The sequence below is a fragment of the Mus caroli genome, chromosome 7 (assembly GCF_900094665.2).
Source record: "Mus caroli chromosome 7, CAROLI_EIJ_v1.1, whole genome shotgun sequence".
Taxonomy (NCBI): domain Eukaryota; kingdom Metazoa; phylum Chordata; class Mammalia; order Rodentia; family Muridae; genus Mus; species Mus caroli.
The window spans coordinates 109,159,331-109,166,469 of record NC_034576.1 but is presented as its reverse complement, the minus strand read 5'-3'; positions in this window follow the sequence as shown (position 1 = coordinate 109,166,469).

Here is a 7,139-nt window from a genome sequence, read left to right as displayed (position 1 = left end):
TTTCTGTAGCCTGTATGTTCTTTTCCTAATAAACAAACTCCATGGGCATCTCCCAAACATGCTGAGGCTGGGGCATCATCTGGGTTGTGAGTCCTACTCGATCCTGATACAAAGAGTGCTGATGTGTAACAGGATTCTATCCCAAATCTATTGAAAAACTACCACCCTGCGTCTGGAAGAGTTTCCTACAGGAAGTCTTCAAAGCTGAGGTCGTGGAACTGTTCTAAATAAGAGTACTCTCTAGAGTAATCAGAGTGGTTAACTTGAAAAAGCTACAATCAGAGAACACGTGGACATTAAAAATTATAATCTCTTGGGGCTGAAGAGATGGCTCAGAGGCTACGAGCATTGACTCCTCATGATCATCTCTAGTGGGATCTGATGCCCTCTTCTGGCATGCCAGGGTACATGCAAATAGAATACTCAGATATAATATACATATATATATATATATATATGTATATATATTTAAAAGATAAAAAATGTAATCTCTAAGAGATATGCCTAAGTCTCACTTGTTTTCAGGTTCACACCAACACATCTTAAGTCACTCTGTGGAGATATGAAGTCTTCAAATCTGAACTGATAGCATAGGGAGGGTTTTCAACATTGATAGTGTAAAATGTAGTTGATGGAAAGGCATTCATCTCTGAGTATTAATCTTTCTATGGAGCAATTCTGGAATCACAGATACCAAGATTCATGAATGTTTGAGTATCTTATGTAATTAACTACTATTTACATATAATCCATACACACATTCCCTTCTAATTTAAAATTTTTCAGTGATTATTTATATTAGCTAACAAAATCTTCATGTTTTCAGGACAAGTATAATTCAAAACTCTGTTCATCTTTGTGGTGAGACTATGAGTACAGAACGTGGGGACAGGAGGAGCAGGCTGAGAACTGTTGGGCTTCTAGACAAATAGGATTTCAACCTGTATGAGCTTTCAACCTCTGCATTTGTATCAAGACTCCAGTTACCTTCTGCTCAGATGGAAAAATCATACTAGAGACAAACAATCCAATGTCCTGAGCATTTGAAAGGAGGCTTTACTACCACTGCTGAAATATATCAGAAGGGGAGCCAGGTCATCATACAACACAAACCTAAATAAACAGATCAAAAAGAGAACTGCTGGTTGCCTACCCAACTAACTTTTCAGCCTCCCGTGTCAGGCATGAGATTGAATAGGCTGAGTTGGCTCTCTTCACTTTTACTTTACACAGAAATGCCTAACCAAATTACCACCCTCTCTGCTTCTTCATTACTGCACTTCTTGCTCAGACGCCAACCTCTGAGCTCAGCTCGGCTTGCTCTCCCTTGATTGCTTTTATCATGTTTCCTCTTATCACTCTCTATACAACACTGAAAGTAATTTGTCAAACATGTCAGTATGCCTTTGATAATTCAAGTGGAACAAATCATCTCTTGTTTTCACACACATGGTTTAAAAGTCAACAGCGGTTCCCATTCTGTGGGTTGTCTCTCCATTCTGCAAAGTGTTTCCATTGATTTGCAGCAACTAAGTTGGTTCCCATATTTGTTTATTTTTTTTCACCTCACCGACTGCGTCTTTGATCTGAGCAATTACTTCTTAGATACAACCACCAAAACACAGACAACACCATTTAAGTTTTGAGTGATAATTAGACTGCATTAACCCTAAGACTTGCTGCAAATATTTAAAACATATTTGTGATATTTTCAGTGTAGAACCAGTCTATTTTTAAAATTTCATGCCCATGGACTTCTACTTTTATAAAATATACATTTATATCTTCAAGAATAAAATGAATATGAAAAAAGAAGAAAATATGAAAAATTAAATAATCCATTTCAAAAACTATTAAATGTAACATTACAATTAATATATTGAATACTATTACATTTAATAGTTTTTGAATTATTAAATTTAACAGAGAAAATGGCTGTCAGGCTGAGGTAGAAATTTCTATGTACATCTAGTCACCAGAATGTAACACACTGATCTTAGCATGTTTCTAAGCCTACATGAGCAGGGCTTACAGCTCTGGCCTTACAAATTGACATGTGGAATCAGTTTCAAGGGAATGTTAGCTTCGATTCTTTCATTTTGCTTTTATGTCTACATTGATCCAAAACCCACCAATCTCCTTGGTCACAGAAGAGAAGATGAACAAGGCATAGTCACGTATAGTTGGAAACTCAGCTCTCAGGAAATTGAAGTAGGCAGATAATGAATTTGAATACAGACTATGCTATACAGTGAGAACCTGTCTTAATAAAACATAACCAAACTAGAATCAAGTAAACTTAAAAACCCCTGAGTTTTGGAAACCTCAATGTAAACTATTTCTTGGGGGTTTCCATTCCACAGTCAAAAACTCTGACCCATAATTGTTCCTGTCTGAAAGAACTGCAGGGTAAAAAATGGAGAAAAGCCTGAGGAAAAGGAGGTCCAGCGACAGGCCCAAAGTGGGATCCAGCTCAAGAGGAGGACCCCATGGCCTAACATTATTACTGAGGCTATGGAGAGCTCACAAAATGGGATCTATCATGACTGCCCTCTGAAAGACCCAACAAGCAGCTGATAGTCAGATGCAGATATTTACACCCAATCAATGGACAGAAGCTGCTGACCCCTGTGGTTGAAGTAGGGAAAAGCTGGAAGAAGCTGAGGAGGAGGGCAACACTGTAGGAGGAGCAGTCTGAATTAACCAGGACTCCTGAGATCTCCCAGTCACTGAGCCTACAACCAGGCAGCATATACCAGTTGATATACCAGGCAGCATATACCTCCAATACATATACAGCAGAGAACTGCCGGGTCTGGGTTCAGTCAGAGAATATACATCTAATCCTCCACAGACTTGAGGCCCCAGGGAGTGGGGAGGTCTAGTGGGATGGGGAATGGGGTTGGGGACATCCTCATGGAGGCAGGTAGGGGAGCAGGTAAGGGATGTGGAACAGTCAGAGGGTAGACTGGAAGGGGTATACAATCTGGAGTGTAAAAAACAAAATTAAATAAAATTAATTTTTTTGTAATTACACTATCAATGTTGAAAACCCTCCCTATGCTATCAGTTCAGATTTGAAGACTTCATATCTCCACAGAGTGACTTAAGATGTGTTGGTGTGAACCTGAAAACAAGTGAGACTTAGGCATATCTCTTAGAGATTACATTTTGTGTATTTAAGCACCACATGCTTTTCATCTCCATCAGCCCCTCCTAGTTGTCCTCACATCGCCACCTTCTCTCTCTCTCTCCCCCTCCTAGGCAAACAAAAACAAACAAACAAATGAACAAACAAACAAACTAACTAACTCAATTCAAACAAACCAACACTTTGTCTCATGCATCTGTGTGTGAATGCAACTTCAGACTCGCCTTGCTATATATATAGATATAGATATATATACTATATACTATAGTATATACTATATACTATAGGCCATTTCTTACCTGTAATATACACTATACACATCACTCAATCTGAAAATATTGGAACAAATATTGCTTTTATTCTTGATATTTTTACAATAAACTTTATCAGTTATGATAGAAACTGATGTGTCCCATTATGACATTTCCATTGCACTTCATTTTATATTTATCACCAAATTTCTCTACCTGCTCACTTCCCTCTTTTACTGATCTCTTCCTCCCTCAAAATAGTCCTCTTTCTGTCTCTGTCTCTGTCTCTGTCTCTGTCTCTGTCTCTGTCTCTCTGTTTCTGACTGTCTCTGTCTCTCTCATTCTCTCTCTCTCTCCTTCACAAACACACACACACACACACACACTCACACACACACACTCACACACAAATATAGATTTGCAAATGTTAAGGTCTAGGTTAAAGATTTAAGGCCAAGATGGAATGTTAAAGCCTAGATAAAATGATAAGTATAACAAGGACACAGGCTCCACTATGTTCACAGTAGCCTTATTTATAATAGGCAGAAGCTTGAAAGAACCCAGATGTCCAACAGAGGAGTGGATATAGAAAATGTGGTACATATACAAAATGGACTACTATTCAGCTCTTAAAAACCATGAATTCATGAAATTCTTAGATAAATAGATAGAACTAGAAAATATCATCCTGAGTGAGGTAACCTAACCCCAAAAGAACACACATGGTATGCACTCATTGATAAGTGGATATTAGCCTAAAAATTCAAGTAACCAGGGTACAATTCACAGACCACATGAAGCTCAGTAAGAAGAAGACCAAAGTGTGGGTGCTTCAATCTTTCTTAGAAGGAGAACAAAATAATCACAGGAGCAAATATGGAGATTAAACTGTTGAGCAGAGACTGAAGGAAAGGCCACCCAGAGACTGTTCTACCGGGGAATTATGCCATATACTATTGCGAATGCCAAGAAGTGCATGCTGAAGGGAGCCTGATATGGCTGTCTCCTAAGAGGTCCTGCCAAACCCTTACAAATACAGAGGCAGATGTTTTCAGCCAACCATTGGACAAAGTGTGGGGTTCCCAGTAGAGGAGTGAGAAAAAGGACTGAAGGAGCTGAGGGAGTTTGCAACCCCATAGGAAGAACAATATCAACCAACAAGATTCCCCAGAACTCCCAGGGACTAAACTATCAACAAAGGAGTACAAATGGCTCCATCTGCATATGTAGCAGGCCAGTGCTCAGACTTCAGTCCACAGTTCGGCTCTGCCATGAGCTCATCTCCAACAGTTCTGGGTTTCTGGAAGTTTGCTTCTTGAAAGTGGTTTGTTTTTCTACCATGTGAATATCTCCAAAAATCTCTTGTTGATATTGAGGCCACTAAGTCACAAGCCATGACTGCACCCCTGTGCTTCCTAGCCACACTACACTGCACATATGTGGCATGCTCAGGATCTCTCCAGAATCAAAGCCACCATATTAGCTTCTGAGATGGGGAATAACTATCACCATCCTCTGGTTTTTCATTCTCAAGCAGGATAAAATGCCTCTTCCTGTTCCTTCTATAGATGGTTTCTGAGCTCCACTACAGATCAGCTTTTTGAAGAAAGAAACTGAAGAAGATCTCAGAAGATGGAAAAAATCTCCCATGCTCATGGATTGGCCAGATTAATATAGTGAAAATGACCATCTTCCCCAAAATAATCTACTGATTCAATGCAATTCCCACCAAAATTCCAATTCAATTCTTCATAGGGTAAGAAAGAGCGATATGAAAAAAAAAAAAAAAAAAAAAAAAAAAAAAAAGCCTGGATAGTGAAAACTATTCTCAACAATAAAAGAAATTCTGGGTCACAGACATGGTCACTTTATCTTTGACAAAGGAGTTAAAACCATCCAGTGGAAAAAAGACAGCATTTTCAACAAATGGTACTGGTTCAATTGGCGGTCAGCATGTATAAGAATGCAAATTAATTCATTCTTATCTCCGTGTACAAAGCTCAAGTCCAAGTGGACCAAGGACCTCCATATAAAACCAGATACACTGAAATTAGTAGAAGAGAAAATGGAAAAGAACCTTGAATAATACATGGGAACAGGGGATATGTTCCTGAACAGAAAACCAATGATTTATGCTCTAAGATCAACAATCGAAAAATGGGACCTCATAAATTTGAAAAGCTTCTGTAAGCTAAAGGACACTGTCAATAGGACAAAATGGCAACCAACAGATTGGGAAAAGATCTTTACCAATGCTAAATCTAATAGAGGGCTAATATCCAAATATATACAAACAACTCAAGAAGCTAGACTCCAGAGAATCAAATAACCCTATTTTAAAATGGGGTACAGAGCTAAACAAAGAATTCTCAACTGAGGAATATCAAATGCCTGAGAAGCACCCAAAGAAATATTCAACATCCTTAGTCATCAGAGAAACAGAAGTCAAAACAACCCTGAGATTCCACCTCACACCAGTCAGAATGGCTTAGATCAAAAACTCAGGTGACAGCAAATGCTGAGGAGGATNTGGAGAAAGAGGAACACTCCTCCATTGTTGGTGAGATTGCAAGCTGCTACAACCACTCTGAAAATCAGTCTGGTAGTTCCTCAGAAAACTGGACATAGTACTACCTGAGGACCTAGCTCGACCACTCCTGGACATATACCCAAAAGATGCTCTAACATATAACAAGGACACATGCTCCACTATGTTCATAGCAGCCTTATTTATAATAACCAGAAGCTGGAGAGAACCCAGATGTCCTTCAGCATGAGAATGGACACAGAAAATGTGATACATTTACACAATGGATTATTACTCTTAATGACATGAGTTTTAGACAAGTCACATACTGGTAAACAAGTTAAGAGATTAATATCAAACAAAGCAAATCCTCACCACAGTGGAATACCCCAACCAACGGGATCAGGGTAAATATACGACAAAGACATGTTACTAAGGAAATCCCCTTATCCCTAAATCCTGACTGGTGAAATAAGTTGGAACAGATGTTTGTAGATATCAGGTGTAAAAAGCTCTGTAGGATATTGACTCCAAGTCACGGTTCAGCTTCCAAGCCTGAATCATGTACCTGATTCATCAATCTTGGGATGTGACATTCAATAAAAAATCCCTATTTTTCTAAGGTATGTGTCTGAGATTTTTTTTTTTTTTGGCAATTCCTAGACCACAACACAAGTGAAAGAAAGCATTCAATATTTTATATTCTTCCCTTTATTGCCCTTTGCTGGTTTCCCTAACATATTTTCAATGCTGGTATTTCATTTTTTGAAATGTCGTATATTCATGTTGTCATCCTTTATTTTTTATTTTTTGGGTTTTTCGATGCAGGGTTTCTCTGAATAGTCCTGGCTGTCCTGGAACTCACTTTGTAGACCAGGCTGGCCTTGAACTCAGAAATCTGCCTGCCTCTGCCTCCCGAGTGCTGGGATTAAAAGTGTGTGCCACCACTCCTGGCTATTTTCATCCTTTATGACTTAGTAAAATTTCATTGTATTTAATCGCAACATTTTTTTCACCTATTCATCTGTTCATAGGTACCTAATCTAGTTCCTGTTCTTAGCATTTTAGAGTTATATCTATAACATTTACCACGTATGATAGTATTGGTACCCTGACTTTCAGGCACAACTTCCTTTATTCTTTCTTTCTTTCTTTCTTTCTTTCTTTCTTTCTTTCTTTCTTTCTTTCTTTCTTTCTTTCTTTCTTTCTT